This window comes from Ips typographus, linkage group LG16, assembly GCF_016097725.1.
Source record: "Ips typographus isolate SLU linkage group LG16, UJ_Ityp_2.0, whole genome shotgun sequence".
In the NCBI taxonomy this organism is placed as follows: domain Eukaryota; kingdom Metazoa; phylum Arthropoda; class Insecta; order Coleoptera; family Curculionidae; genus Ips; species Ips typographus.
In genome coordinates, this window is record NC_138437.1 from 8,217,460 (window position 1) to 8,233,747 (window position 16,288).

Genomic DNA, 16,288 nt, shown 5'->3' on the forward strand with positions numbered 1-16,288 from the left:
GCCGCCGGATTGAGCAGTGTTAAAGGCATTCCCACCTAACCATAATTACCTCAATTACCTATACGGATTACGTCGGTAATAGGTAATTGTAGGTGATTTAAATAAAACGTTTTTCTATTTAAATTCCCGCTAGAGGCGAGAGGGCTTACCACACACGAACGGCACTCTTTCATGTTCAATATCTCGAAAACGATGCTTTCTCGGTTAATACTCCGTTTAACTGACACCAAGGGCGATACACATTTTTTTTTTCTTAAGTTTGTTTAATTATTGATATGGCCTCTCACGCGTTGCTTTAAATCTAATTAATGGCACGGAACTACCGTTTTAAACACTAATTGCTATTCAGTTTATGAGAAATGTGTTAGACCGAGGACTTAATCATAATTTCGGCTTCCAACTGATAGCCCGTACTAATTATAGTTGAAACCACATTCCTTATAAGGTGCTTCAATTTTCCAGTCATTTAACCAATTTTACTCTAGTAGTCAATACTACTGTAAAATTAGAGTAAATTGTATACCGTTCGATATTTATGTTGCTCGTTAACCGTACGTGGTTTTTGTTCTTATCAAAAATTTACTCACGTAAATTATGAAAAAAATTCATGAAAAGTAGAAAATTTCATTCATTCCTTAACAGTTTAGAGAACGGATAAGTGGGCAATTGCCAATGGTTGAACGAATACAGAATCCTAGACTTAGAAATAGACCAATCAAAGGCAATTTTCAGCGTGCGATATGAAATAGACCAATTACAGCTAATCTTGAACGTAAACAAAATAATTCTTCTGATTGTCATCCTCACTGACAGTTGGCATCAAAACATTGCATTTTGGCTTATGTTTTGAGGCAATAAAAAAGTCGTTCAAGTTTCAGTTAGTGTTCAATTAAAATATAAAACCATTTACTTTATTATATGATAAAGCAAATGATACAAACTTACAATTTCCATTCAACAAACCAACCTAAAAGACGAAGTTAATCAACTTTGTCAAACTTTGGCTACGTCAAAAGTGATAATGTAAACACGGAAACGTTTCAAACATTGAGTGTATATTTGTGTGAAAATTAGTCGTAGAAAAAATAGCCTGTAAAACTCGGGCGAATTGGCCATATCGCCCTCGTGCGATATGGACATCTTATTCACCCTTGTTTTACAATATACTATTATCTACGACTAGCATGGTAACTAACATACCGCACTAGTGCGGTAAAATCTCTCATTACTTAACTCAAAGTTAAAGTTGAAAAATTATTCATTTTAATATAATATTGTACAGGGTGCTGCATTTTCGATGGTTTTACGGGGTACAGAGAAAACGGTAATAGATAGTAAAAAAGTAGCATACGTGTTCTGATCTTTTTTTCTGAGCTGAGATGACTGGCGAAAAGTGGGCGGCGCAATCTTCTTTTCTTTCAAAGATACGGGGGGTTTTCGAAAATTGTTAATTTTTGAACCTCTTCTGTATTTCAGTTTCTCTTAAAGTTATCAAAAAAGGAAGAACGGTTCCCGGTAGTAGTTTTCATGTAGAATGGCGTAGTTATTTTTTTTTCGATTCCGTTTAGTTTCTGACATATGACAGTAAGTTACATTTTTTTAAATGGAACATCCTATATATTTTTACGTCATTTAATTCTGTTGATTTTTACCTTTTCAACGGTGTATTACAACATATAAGTTTGTAGAGGTTAATCCTGTTATTTTAAAAAAAGGCCTTTGCTAAGCTAAAAAAAGGCCAATATCTAAAATACCAAACAAAATTGGAAATCATAAAAACAAACACATCAGAAAATTAAATATTTTTAATAAATCTTATTAAAAATCTAAGTTACAAACAGTTCTACCGTCACTTTAATAAGAAAAGTGGCCATTTTTATTTTCTACTATTTTTAAGGTAGAAGTTGAAAAAACGGTTTACAAACGACATGTAACATGTTAATAAGAACATAGCCAAATTTTGTTTCGACTGTGGGTATTTTTATACATATTATTTAGCACCTTTTGTTAAGGAAACGCTTTTTTTCTAATTTCCAAGATTAACGTTTACAAACTTATATGTTTTAATACACCGTTGAAAAAGTAAAAATCATCAGAATTAAATGAACTAAAAATATATAGGGTGTTCCAAGAAGTTTGCGCCGCCCACTTTTCGCCAGTCATCTCAGCTCAGAAAAAGAGATCAGAACACGTATGCTACTTTTTCTCTATCTATTACCGTTTTCTCTGTACCCCGTAAAACCATCGAAAATCTACCCTGTACAATACTCAATTCGTGTGCTCACCACAACTCTACGATCTCGTCGTGGCAATATCTCACACTAGTAAAGTAAATAACTATTAGCACACTCAAATTGTTTAATTCCATGAAATCCTTTAAGGTATTTCAAAAGGATTTAGGTTAAACACCATTAGAAACTGGAACGTGTGGGAATGCGATTACTATACCCAAACAGCTAAACGGAATTTGATACATAAGAAATTACACCACATATTGTAAAGTGACGTTAATGAGTGTTGTTACAGCTTCACATTCTCTACTTTAAATCCCTGAAGACCAGTTTGACTTAACTAACCACTTTGTCCTTAATTTCGGATGTTCTGGTTGTAAATTTTAACTCTAGGAAGTAAACCCGGTTTTAAAATGTTTTGAGAAACAATTAGTGGTTGTAACTCCTTCCTTTTGTACTTGAGAAATGTGTACGCATAAATTTGTAAGTGGGGAAATAAAAATCAAATAGTACAAGATCAATTTCAAGGCGAATATTTGCTTAGCTTAATGATGGTAATTCCAGTACTAGCACGTACATCATCACAGAGACTTAGATTTGGCGCTTGTTGTATTCGCGTGATTTGGACATTTTATTATGCAGAGATTATTTGCTTAAGTTTATTATTGACCGAAGCGTTTAAGATTTATGCCTCGTGTTAAAGTTGCATTGTATCTTTAATACTTGAGAAAGCTCTTACAGTCTGCAGGAAACCAGATATTTACCTTAATATTTTCTACATAAAAAAACTCATCAAGCGTGTAACAGATTAGTCGACACTAAGCAAATAAATAATTACATCACACATGGTGACAAGGAGTAGGAAGTTACATGGATACGGTAATACTGGTGGTTCCGAAACCTGCAAGGCATTAACGAAGAAATTTATCACATTTTTCCCTCTGTCTTAATCCAGGTGCCGAAAGTTACACCATATGGCTCCTCCTCCGATAAACACTAATCCTCAAACTTCGTCCTAATTTCTTGCATGGAAAAATGTCGCATACCTGATTTAAAATTATAATCGTATATGGTACGGTACGTGTATTGTACTTACAAAAATGTTTTGCCAAAAACATACGTGACGAGCTTAAAAATATCGTTATAATAACTTTGAATACAAAAGGTTAATAACTGTCACTTTCTTAAGTAATTTGTGGACGTCAAAACAATCAAAGACGCATTTTACAAGGCCAGCGGTCAATGTCTGATATTGAGAAATGTTTGGCACTATATTTAAAAGTCTAAAATTATAACACCTTAACTTTTACCTCACGGTGTGTTCTCTCATTTTTAGTAGTTGAAATCAAGAATTGAACGCTTGGGAAGTTGCATCCTAGCTGCAGTGTACTGCATACTATATATACGTATGTACCGGTCGTAAACTTTCATTATCTACAACACTAACTCTCCCTGACAATGGACAACTTGCTATGCCAAGGGTCGGGTTATTTATATAATTTTCTGAAAGAAGTACTTTACGAGAATCGACTGCCGATTTTTAAATTTACACTCAAATCTAGTGGGAATCTGCGATGTTTCCCAACAGCTAGACTCCTTGTTAAAGTAAATTACTATAATTGGATATTCTACCGCGCCTTGACTATTCTTAAGGAAATTTTTCATTTATGCTACACTGTCATAGTCATAACAAAGAGCTGAGCTGTAAGCTAAGCGTAAGTACTTGTATGTAAATGTAGTTAAAGTGAATTATCTTTGAAACCTACATGAAGCGATTTAAAGAGCAACAACATAAAGGGATTTTATAGGCTAAGTCTTTCTAGTGGTGTTAAGTAATTAATCATCAACACGTTTCACCTCTTAGTTTGTTTATAGGTTTGAAGAGGAATAATAAAAGAGCGGCCGATTAACCTAAATAAATTTGGAACTGCTTTATTCGTAGAATTTAGGTCCGAATTTTGAGTGGTGCGTTATTCGAAAATAAGAACCGGGTTCCGCATTTTCTTGGCCGCCAATCAAATGCCGCAGCTTACAAAGTTCGAAATGTCAACGGCATAATCAATTTAACATAAACTACTCGTCACTTATACTCAATACTCAATTTGTTCATGTCGAAGTTAAGTAGCTATAAATTTATTACGGTGTCTTCCATGAGTTATGGGTTGCACATTTTTTTTCCTCTCACACAATAGACTGGGAATTCTTAACCGCCAGGCCGCTGATCCCATCAATTCGTCCACGTTTATACAGTATTTCATGTAGGTGGCCACTACGCGTGCTTGCAACAGGTGTAATAAACACCTATGGGCGTGCGCTTTGACACTCACACTAGTGCAATTTCGCATTCAACATGTAATCATTGAATAAACATCACTCCCTTGATTTAGGTACTTGCTGCCTTGTTACAGCAACCAACTGTCTTTATTTGAATTTCAAATTTAGAACTTCTAACTACTCCAACAAGCGCATACATATTCCAGAGTTTCCGCGAAATTAGTGGAAGCTATTGAGAGACGTTGTTAGAACGATAATAAATCAAATTAAAGCAAATTATTGATGTCGGTTTATCTAATAATGAAATGCATTTGTCGTTGCTAATGAATAGGGAACTTACTAGGCTCTCTGGCTCTATTCATGAGGCATATCAATTGCTGGGAATCATTTAGACTATAATCCATCTAGGACGAATAGCCTAGAAAACTGAAGCACTCTTCTATCAAATTTACTGACAAAAAGTGGAAAACAGAGGAAATCAAAGTAAACTAAAATAATGTCTCTGCTGGAAATTTGACATTTTTTGAATATCCTGTATCATAAAATAAAATTTCGTTGCTGCACATTGCTCACCAACTGCCTCTTGCCTCCTTAAACACGGTTGCTTACTACATTGAATTTGTTTTCATTTTACTGTTATAGTCCCTAAAAAAACAAAATAAAGTGGCTCTATTTATTTGACGATCAAATCCAGGATAGCGTGAATGATGTAATAAAGCACACTATTGACCTATTTAAACTGTAAACTAGTTCAATCGATGTTTTACTATAATTAGGAGGTGAAAATTTCCTTATAACATTAAGTAAAATATCATTAGTGAAGAAATCTTTTAGTTGTGATCTGATGTTGCCAGGTTAGTTTTGAAATGATTATAAAGTACAGGGTGGTTTAGAGTTTTACTTATTTTATTCTTACTAAATAAGTTATTCATTTAATGAACTGTGACCGATCCAGGTAGTCTCATTAAATCAATGATCATGCTAGAAGCGCCATGGATGTGCCACTACTTGACATCGGTGACATTTTGAAACAATAATCAGTTAAAATTCATAGTCTAGTTCAGCATACATTTGTTCTTGTTTCAATAAAAGAGAAAGTTTGAAGATGCTTCTAAGGTGCACAGTTGGAAGAAAAAGTCCTAATTATTCAAATTACAACCAATCAACTATCCAAACAAAGATCCAATTCTTGTTAAAAATGACAAACTCTAGCAAAAAACAACATTCACACTGAAAATTTTTATACATATTCTGATAGATGATTTAGGTTTAGAAATATTTTTTAGAACTGTCCACACTTTTATAATTGAACAAACTGTTGCATAATTTTGAAAATAATTTGTCCAAACTCTGGAATAATAAATTGATACGTTACCTAAATATGGCATGAAAAACGTATCTGCCGAAGCCGGTTATTGTTTCGATTGACTGTTAAGAAATCTCGTTAACTGAAGTACTTCCTGGGTGAGTAAAGCATAAAACGCGAGCCCTAAAAGAATCTTTTGACGTTTTCGCAAGCAGAACACGACGTCCTGACAGAAAACAAAACTCTTTCACGGTCGAGCGAATGCGGACAATATATTTTTTTAAAAACATGAAGAAGCGACTGCTATATTTCATACAAGGTAGTCAGAACTCCGGAGAGGAAAAATATGGCAGCTATTACGAATAGACACACGTTGTTTCTTGGGGAACCGCTAAGCACATTATTTAGTTTTCGTGGTGGCAAGAGATTTATTAGGCATACGTCTTATTTCTGTTTTCTATTACCGGTTAAACGCGAAACGTGTAATAGTCAACTTGTTACTACTGAACCCTCCTGAGGTTCTAAAGCGTTTAAGCTCCTTTCAGTTCTAAATTAAGCCCATTTAATTTATATTCCTTTTCCATGTTCGCTTCTGTATTAAGTTGGAAATAGATTTTATTTTTGTGGGCATTGTTTGTTTGGAGAGTATTCATATTATTCTTGAAATAAAGTGTGTGATAACAACATCACGATTACCTTGAGAGGAAAAAGCCGTAAAATGAGGCGCCTTATTAAAATATTTTTACGACAATCTGGGGTTTCCATCACGCAGTAAATGTGGCAAGAGACAGGAATGGGAAGAATAAACAACAGTAAATTGAGTAGGTACAAGTAAAAATGAAGACATAATGCTGGACCATATAAGGCGGTCAGAAATAAGAGTAGCAATTTTGTGATTATCTTCTGGAGACCTTGTAGATGTAGACAGTCTGCTCACCTTCGAATGGCAATTGAGTTTTAGATAATCTTCATACAAATGCGACAAAATCGCGTAAATTATAATGTCAAAGACAGTTATTGATCTAGACGAGAGTATAACTATCAACTAGGTCTCACCCAAGAGGACTGAATCATTTACCTTTCATAACGTTAATGTCCCATGAATATATGAATGAATTACTTTAAGAGAACAAGCTATTCTATCTGAGCATTTTCCAGTCCAGTGTCTTCGACTGTTGCGGCCAGAAGATTAAATGTAAATCAAACAATAGTATTGACAAAATTATACATTTAAATTTAAAAGTGCGTGCCAGACGCGCTTTCGTTAAACGAATATCTTAATTCGAAATACAAACATTCTTGATAGATTTATTAGCACATAAGTGTCTCGTTCATTTCTCGACATAGTTTTGTCATATGATTCAAGATTTAGAACACTTGCTTTATTTAGCGCAGTCATCTACAGGGTGTCCAGTTAATCCTTCTTCACCTATTTAAACAACACTAAAAATAATTGTGGCGTACTAGTCAGTTAATTATGTCACTAAGCAATTTCTTGTTAATTGTATAATGATCCCATTGAGGTCTTTATTTCAGGCGGTAACACTTTATCTTCTTTGATCTAGTGTTAGTTCCAATTGTTACCAATTTCACAACAATTAAATCACATTGCTGTTGTCCTACTTAAACCCAGCAATAATCCCTCAGCCTAGAGCTAAATATATTTAAAATAACTAAAATACAAAAATTCAAATACCTTCCTTATCAGGGAGAATTTTTATTCGTATTATCATCCAACAATAACTTACATCATAAATGTGACGTTATTCTCGGAAAATTATGTTATAAGATGGTTCGGCTTTTAGAGCAACAAACGCGGTACTATTATATCTTGTCATCTCGGAACGATAAAATATATACGTTTTTCAACATAACAATTAAACGGTTTTAAAATGGAATAATATATCGCATAGTCTAGAATAGAACCGGCCCCGCTGTTACGAACGCCTTTTGATTATGATGCATCGATTTAGTTAAATTAGTCGGTAACACTCGAGCTAGTTGGAATAATTACAATTTATATAGGTGGTTATACGTGTAAAGGCCATTATTTACAGTATTACATACACCTTAACTATATACTTTTTGTCCTTTGGCTAGATCGCGATATTCTAGCAGGTCATTACTATTGCCTTAGGCTCAATGATTAATACTGTTCAAGCACCCGGAACAAACTTGTATTCCTACAATTAAAAAGTTATATTTATCATTCATTTACACTGCAAGTTGATTATTGGATTGATAATTGCCACAGTTTTGTTTTATCAAGTGTTTATACAGAGTGGTTCAAATTTATTATTAACTCTAGAGTAAAAAGTTTTCTTTTTGCTAAAGTAAATTCAGTTTACTGTGTATATTACCAAAACTGCTTTGCTAATGCATTGTGGTGCTATAAAAATGTTGGGCCATTATTTGAAAGAACTTTTGTAACCCGCAGAAGCAAAATACGAATTTTTATGTTTCTATTCTACGTTAATAAATTGACCGCTTAAAATCGTAAAATATTCAACGAGCTATAAAATTCACACTAATAAACTTCACAATAAATTACGACCACATTGCCCCTGAAGATGTTTACCAAAAGGTGATATCAAAACACCAGGTAACATAATTTTTAGGTGGTTAATAAACACAAATTTGCTAAATGTCTGGATGGATTGTTTTTTGATTTGAAATGCGTTTAATTAACTTTATGACTGTTATTCTTCCTTAAGAAAAAAAGTCGATATTAGCACATTATCACACTATCACATTGTAGAATGTCACGGATCGCTAAAAGTTCAACCCGCTGTATACAGGGTGGTCCAATTTTAAATGACAATAATTCACCATTTGATAGCCCATCAAAAAATAAGTTTACATGTATTATGTCATTTTTGTAAAAAATGCTTCCTAAGAAAGATACAGTCCCCTAAATTTCAGTTTAAAAAAACTGTCAGACCGTTGGAGCAATTTTGATCATATTTGGAAAAAGCACTTATGTAATTAATATTCATTATGTGATGATGACGTTTGTCAAAATTGTGTAGTTGCGTAGATACCGGGAAATGGTTTTCATTTTCCCGCCTTATTTTCTACGTCACTAGACATTTTTCAAAAATGACACTTTTTTAAATTCCTTGTTCAATTTGGAAAAGAAAGTATATCTGGTAAAGTTCTTAATTCAGCTTCAAAAATCGTTTCAGTTTTTTTGTTATGATTCTGAGATTGTTGAAGTAATTTTACGTCAGTAATTTTTGTTAATAGAGTCGTTCAGCATTTTTTTTATTTTACTTTTTGAAACTTCATGCAAAGATAAGACATTTATTTATATTTTACGGGTATCTCGTAAAAGGCATTTTGAAACAAAATTTCACAGAAGATGCATCTTTCTTTAAATTGAATAAAGAAATTAAAGAACTATAAATTTTGGTAAATATCCAGTCAGCGTAGAAAATAGAGTGGGAAAATGAACACCATCCCCCTGTATCACTTAACAAGTTTGACAAACGTAATTCACCTCACATAATGAGCATTTATTTCATAAGTACTTGTTCAAAATTGCTCCAAGGGTCTGACAGTTATGACAAAAAACCGATTTTTTAAAACTTATTTTTTGATGGACTATCGGATTGTGGATTATTGACATTTAAAACTGAACCACCCTGTATATTATAAGGTATCCCCAAATTGAATTAAGAGCTATGATCAATCCAAATTTTTCCTCAAAAACATTGGATGCAAAAACTAGAATATGTAATGTACCTTTGCTTCATTCATTTTCCTTGTTACGAAAATAGGTTTCTGGAAAACTAGACATTAAAATCATTGCGCAAGGTGGAGTTTTGGTTAAAGTATTTGTGTCATCGGAGAATCGAACTTGCAAAAGCTTCCTCCCAACATAAGAGGGTTATTTAACAAAACATTTACAAGTATGATGACAATATTATATTTAGATACCTTCATCTAATGCCACACCATCGAGCGAGTTAAATAGGCCACTAAATTGACTTCGTCTAGGCATTTGACATTATTAGCTTGCGTCTGGGTTGGACTGATATATTTTGTAGTTTGTAAGTGTTGTAAATAATATTGTGGTTAACCGTCCACTTGGTGTAATAAGCGTTTTTTTTCTTTATTTTTAAATAACACTTGTAGCGTGAGTCAGACTTTTTTAAAGAGTCAATGCAAATTTAGATCCATGTCAGTGTACTATGAAGTAAGAATAGTCTAAATAAAGTGAAAAAACGTTATTGGCAATGTTACAAACCGGTAATCAACAGAGCAGCAGTTTATTTTTTCACCATTCCACTTGTGGCTTTGCACGAACCGATTTTTGCGTAATATTTCGGGGTAATGGCCTCTTAAATACGTTTTAATTGTTTCCTTTTTATTAATTCGCTTCATTAATTATTATGTCACGCAAATAATGAAATATAGGAGTGACGCGACGCATTATCCAGATTGGACTAGACACCGTTGATACATAATAAAAATCTTTCTGGCACGCCAGTTTTATGACGCTAATGTTCGAAAACATATCGATAAATAAATAGAAGGTTAAAAATGACTTAATATAGATCATAAGTTATCTGGCGTTAGCCATTTCACACGCTTTCTAATAAACTGGTTCCTCCGTAACATATATTTTATCAGTCGTGTTAAAAATGTTCCTTATAAGATAGATTTGATCAATCATAATTTTCGATAAATATTCCTATTAACGTGGCATCTCTGTAATTATAATAACGTATCTCAATCTGTGCCTGATGTAATCCTTGTAGGAAGAAATCATTTCCTAAGCTCATAGATAAAATTCACATTGTTCTCTCAATAAGTTTCCAATCACGTGAGTATTGAATTTCAACTCGTAAACTAAAGGAATATGGTAATAAAATCACTGTCGGATCGTAAAACACTTAAGTAATTTATCAACAAAGCTATTAGCTCAATAATTTAGGAGCCACTGGCACATATGTCTATATCTATAAAATACTACTGATATTTGGGGAAATTCCTAAAATGCCAAAATTATACAACTTGCAGAATCGGACTCTTTTGATCTGCAAATCCACTAAACTAGATATTTTTTTACTAAAGGCGGTCGTCACCCATATGCCATACTTTTATAATTAAATTACATGCAATAAATCAACAAACTGTATTAAATAAAAACCGCCCAGTCTGGCCTTAGTCTCACCGAAAGAATTCACAATAAATATGCTTCAAGGAATGACACAAATTGGTTTTCAAACATTCCGATTTTATGGAAATGAACTAATTATAAAATAACCGTCGCATATTCAGATTTGATTATAATTAAATTAGATTTCTTGATTCTTTATTCCAACCACTATCGACGTAAAGCACATATACCTTGTACCTCGTGAAAGAATTTCAATCCTGAGTCACCAAATTTAATTGTTGTCGAGCCAGTCCTTGCAAACTGGACATATTACTTTCAATAATGGTTTTGTTGGGAATAACGGGTCGGTCGAATTTTACCAGAAAACATTATCTGATTTGCAACAGGTGCTACTGCAGCTTCTCTCGGACACAGGTCGACAAATTTTATTACGATACAGCACGTATTTTTTGCTAATGGGATCAAAACTTACATACCGTAGGATTTAACAAGTCTCATTAACAGACTATAGCACCATTTATGGGTTTAAAGGCCTCGCGGTGCGTTTTGTCTCGAAAAAAAAAGTGGGATGCAAATTTTATAGCCCAACATTTCCGGGATGATCCGCAACTTGAAATGATATGCTTTCACGCAATATTGTCAGATAACGTTTAAGTTTAAGACCTCTGGTCTTTTAATTAAACATATTCTTAAGCTTTTTATCCTGCTTTTCATTCAAACTAAACACACTAGTTAGAGGCTAATCACAGTAAGTAAAACTCAACCTTCTTCCTAGTTATTTAGCAAATAACGCGTAAATGAAACATAGGCAATTTCTGTAAATATGATGTACAAATTTGCATTCTCATGCTAAACAGAAAGTAAAACATGATTTGTAGCTAAGTTCGTGTAATATCTACAATAAATCAAAGGAAAATTTAATTTTGAAAAGGTTACTGCAAATCAACGCAAGTCTTTTAAAGGAATAAGGTTGGAGATGTCAATATTACTTGAAGCAGTCTAAAGTAAATATTGCTAGTAAAATTCCGTGAAATGACAATATTCAGTGTTAACAAAGCTAAATTGGAACACTTTGAAAACAATAGTCAAAATAAAAATCAAAGCTATAAACATACTGGTAGGTTGATCCTTTAGAAACAATTTTATTTTGCTCTAAAACCAGTGCAACAAATATTTCAGTCGATTGAAGGAAAATTGTAAGGTTCTTGAAGCTCAATATGGATTTTTATTGATAATTTATTTAAATGCTGTTTTGGTTATCAAAGATTTTTATCCTTGACATAGTCCAGTTACAGAAAGTCTGGCAACGTCGCACTGTTTCACAATACCTAAGTCCGGTTGTACAATCACAGTTCAAAGACTAGTTCAGTTGAACTCAGACTGGTACTTAAACTTTTCCATATGAACTGCATTGCTGTCAAAGTGACGTTTCTGACTTGAACCAGGTTCTAAGATTGAACCACTGTTTGTAACGTTTTGAAAATACTTTTATATGTTGATGGATAGCTAATGAAATGGGCTTTCCAAAGATATGGCAACATTGCTTGATAGGCTGCACTGTCTAAGCGCTAGAGGGCGTCAAAGTTGGGTTAAGTGTATTTGAACATTTTTAGTGCATTTTTTTTGCTCAATCCTGAATAACTCGTTTATTTACAAGATTTTGAAAATACTTTTATATGTCGATGGATAGCTAATGAAATAGGCTTTCCAAAGATATGGCAATGTTGCTTGATAGGCTGCACTGTCTAAGCGCTAGAGGGCGTCAAAGTTGGGTTAAGTGAATTTGAACATTTTTAGTGCAATCTTGCGTTCAGTTCTAAATAACTCGTTTATTTACAATACTTAGACAAAATTTTTATATGTCGATGGATAGCTAATTAAATGGGCTTTCCAAAGATATAGCAACATTGCTTGATAGTTGTTTTTAACAATTATATGTTTGCAAAAATAGAAAGGATCCAGACAATGGAAGATAATGTCAACGTTTACAAATTTGAAGGATTAATTATTATCATTATTATAATTAAAACTAGCTTAAAGAGGAACTAATACAAATATGTAAGGAATTCACTTAAAAGGATTCTGCTATTAATTCGTTACAAACAATCGTTTTAAAATCAAAGTTTTCTGATAAATATCATAACTTCTGGCAAAACAAAATAATTCGTAAATTTCACGGGCACACCCGTACGATAATTTTTTGGCAAGACAAAACTTTCGAACTTTATTTTTAAACTCGATCATAACATTTGCGTAGCACATTGTCCTCACAAGCGAGAAAAAAATATTGTAATTGCTGTAATAGTCCTGCATAAAACTGAAATTGTGTAACCGGTACTGTATTAGTTTTCTAAATTTATTTTTATTAATAGAGACCAAATTTTTAATGTTCTGCGTGACAATTGGGTTCGATTTAATGCGGTCGTAACAATTGAGGTTTAAAATTTACGCCGTTGTATAATAGATAGTTAATTAGTACAAACGTTCAATTGATTTTTATGGATTGTGCAAAGCGTAATTAAAATTGAACCGTTACCGTTCAATACAATTGAAATTAGACGTTGATCTTTGGTTCCAGCTGATTGTTGATAACAATAAGCGGTTACGCGTTTTTACAAAATTTAGGACACTAGACGCCAAATTATGCAACCTTCAATTTGGAGGAGTGCTCTCTAACGCGCAGCCTCAATGTCAAGTCAAGTAAAAGTAGTTGTTGCGTATGCTCTCCCTCGTGTTTATTCATGATTTGATACGATTAAGTAGTAGTAATAAAGTAAAATTTTTTGCAAAGCATACGTGAGCGAAGTCGCGTATGTGTTTCGGGTTTGGAACCCACGCACGCCAGTGACGTTCAAGCGGGGGGGTTTCAAATGATTTTTGTGACGTCAGATTAGTTTTTATTGTCTACGATAACATAACATGATAATTACAAGGGAAAGCTTTTGTTGAGTCATATTAAAAATCAGAAATATTTACCTTCACCTTTAAAAGTTTGAATAGTTATCCAGCAAATATTTTGCGAATTTAGCTAAATGAGTTCCACCAGCTTAGAGATATTTGACCTTAAACTTTTTAGTGTTCTCCAAAAAAATCCCAAACAATAAACTTAAGTGGATTAACAGGCTTGGATTAGCGTGGAGTTGACAGGTTAGGTAACAGGAACAGTTCTATAACTATATAGAAGCGGCCGAATATTCTATAAATAGTACCAAGCCATTATTTATGCATTACGATTTAAAATTAGCATTAAGTCGAAGTCGCGTGGAAATCGTCTGTGTTGTGTCTGAGCGCGGAAAATGACCGATTAAATTCCTAAATTCCCTCTCCAGGGAATCACCTCAACACCAGCTTCCGGAAAAATGTATGCTCATCCAGAAAAAGTTGCCAAGTTCGGTTTGTTCAGCTTTTGTTAAACTTACAAACAAACCAACTTCGATAAATAAATACCTGATGAACACTATTTTATCTTCTAATCGGGCGGCGTACCCTGTATAATGTTACTAGCAGTAGGCTAATCACCCCCCATAAATAATGACCCGATTTCAAAACGTGGGGCCTTGCGTGTTATTAAGACAACTAACTATTAATCTTTATTTTAACCGCTGCTTACTTAAAATTAATAGATCAATTAGGCTAGTCTTAGAGTTTTCTTGGAAATTTCTTACTTTCGTTAATAAGCTGCTTTAGATCCCATCTTAACTAGCGTTAGCAAACTAACTGTTAAATCTGGAGAAAGAGATAATTTGCATTGCATAAAAGTGGAAAACTTGTTATGTTAAATTTTGACAACTCTAAGACAGTAGGCTTCCAATATTAAAAGTACTTAGTAGGGAATTTAACTCAGATAACCTCTATGCCAAATTTACTATATGATACGACAACAAAAAACATTACTTGCATAAAAATCAACAGTTGGCAACAATCCAAGGAAATCTTTGAAATTACACAATCGCTTAACATCAGTAAAAAAAAAGTTTGTTCTTTTGGTAGAAAATACCAGTATAACCAGTAACATACCCAAAAGGATATTAGTGCTATTCATACAATTTATGACATCTTAAAATTTACCACCACCCTGTACACAGCAATAACAATACAAAAAAATGAAACAAGGGTCTTGTCAAAATGTTAGACGTTTTCAATTTAAAGGCTCTTGAAGACGAAATTCATTAAGTCCTTGTTGGAACATCGAAAACATAAAAAAAAGGATATTAATTGCCTACTATTTATATAGGTTAGGCCCCCGGCCATTTGCATATGAATGAGTCGGATTAAAGTCTACCAAATGTGAAATAATATGTCCCTGGACTAATTAAGAAAAGCAATCACCTTACTGATTGCTTTTAGTTTAGGGTTGTGAGTGTTTGTTTTACTGCTGTGCGTTGTTGTGTAAATATTCAACACGGAACAGAAACTTTAAATATAATAAATTAAATTTTTAAGCAGGCGCTAAAGTGACATAAACTAACTAGTCGTAAAGCTTTAAATTTAACGTTTCCTTAGTCGACGGTTTTAATTGTGCATAATCCTAGCTTTGCTAATCAAAACATATACATATCTAACTAATGTGTGTTTAATCGTTTGCCAAACAAGCTTTTAAAGGCTTTATAACTAATTTTCAACGATTGGAAGACACACACGTTCGATTGTTGTTATAGCCGGTCTTATAATTAGACCGGAACTTATCTACATCCAATTAGATTTACAGTGCCCGAATAAATCATGAGTTCAAAAAGTCAAATCTAAATTTCTTAACTCGATGTTTCCTGCCAACACTTTTTTGGTGCATAGAAAAATTATATAATATTAAATAACATAAACAAGATTGTAGTTTGACACACATAATTCATTTAGTGAATACTACCATACAATGTCTTGCCCTCTATAGATAAGTTCTGTATATAACTATCTCTGGTCTCGGATTTATTAACAATTAATTTCAGACGGTTGCAGAAATAGACCACACACCGAAAAGTTCTTCATTTTTGCTCCTATATTTTGATTACACTAGTCCCAATCTAGAGGTCTTTCAAAGGCAAATGTTAGTGCCATTAAATACATTCAAACCGCTATTGTGGCAAAGCCGTTAACATTTGTGCCTCCTAAATAATCTACATAATGCTTGTTATGAAAAATGTGAATATACCAGGCAACCCAAAATAACGTAATCTAACGACTTTAGACACCCACTTTTGTTCGAGCTTTTTGGTTTGAAAGAGCACGAAAGTACATAACAACAAAAGGGGCAATTTGCACAAATAACATAAATATGTTGGCTTGATGTTTTTCCAGAACTGAAAGTAGAATAGAGTGTCGACTTTTTGGAAAAATCTCATTCCACTCTTATGTAAC

At 33.3% G+C, this 16,288-nt stretch overlaps 1 protein-coding gene across 1 annotated transcript in view; it reads right to left on the bottom strand.

Moving 5' to 3' along the window:
* Positions 1 to 16,288, bottom strand: part of LOC145738823 (uncharacterized) — a 43,960-nt gene that overhangs the window by 4,887 nt on the left and 22,785 nt on the right. The gene's annotated exons all lie outside the window — the stretch shown is intronic.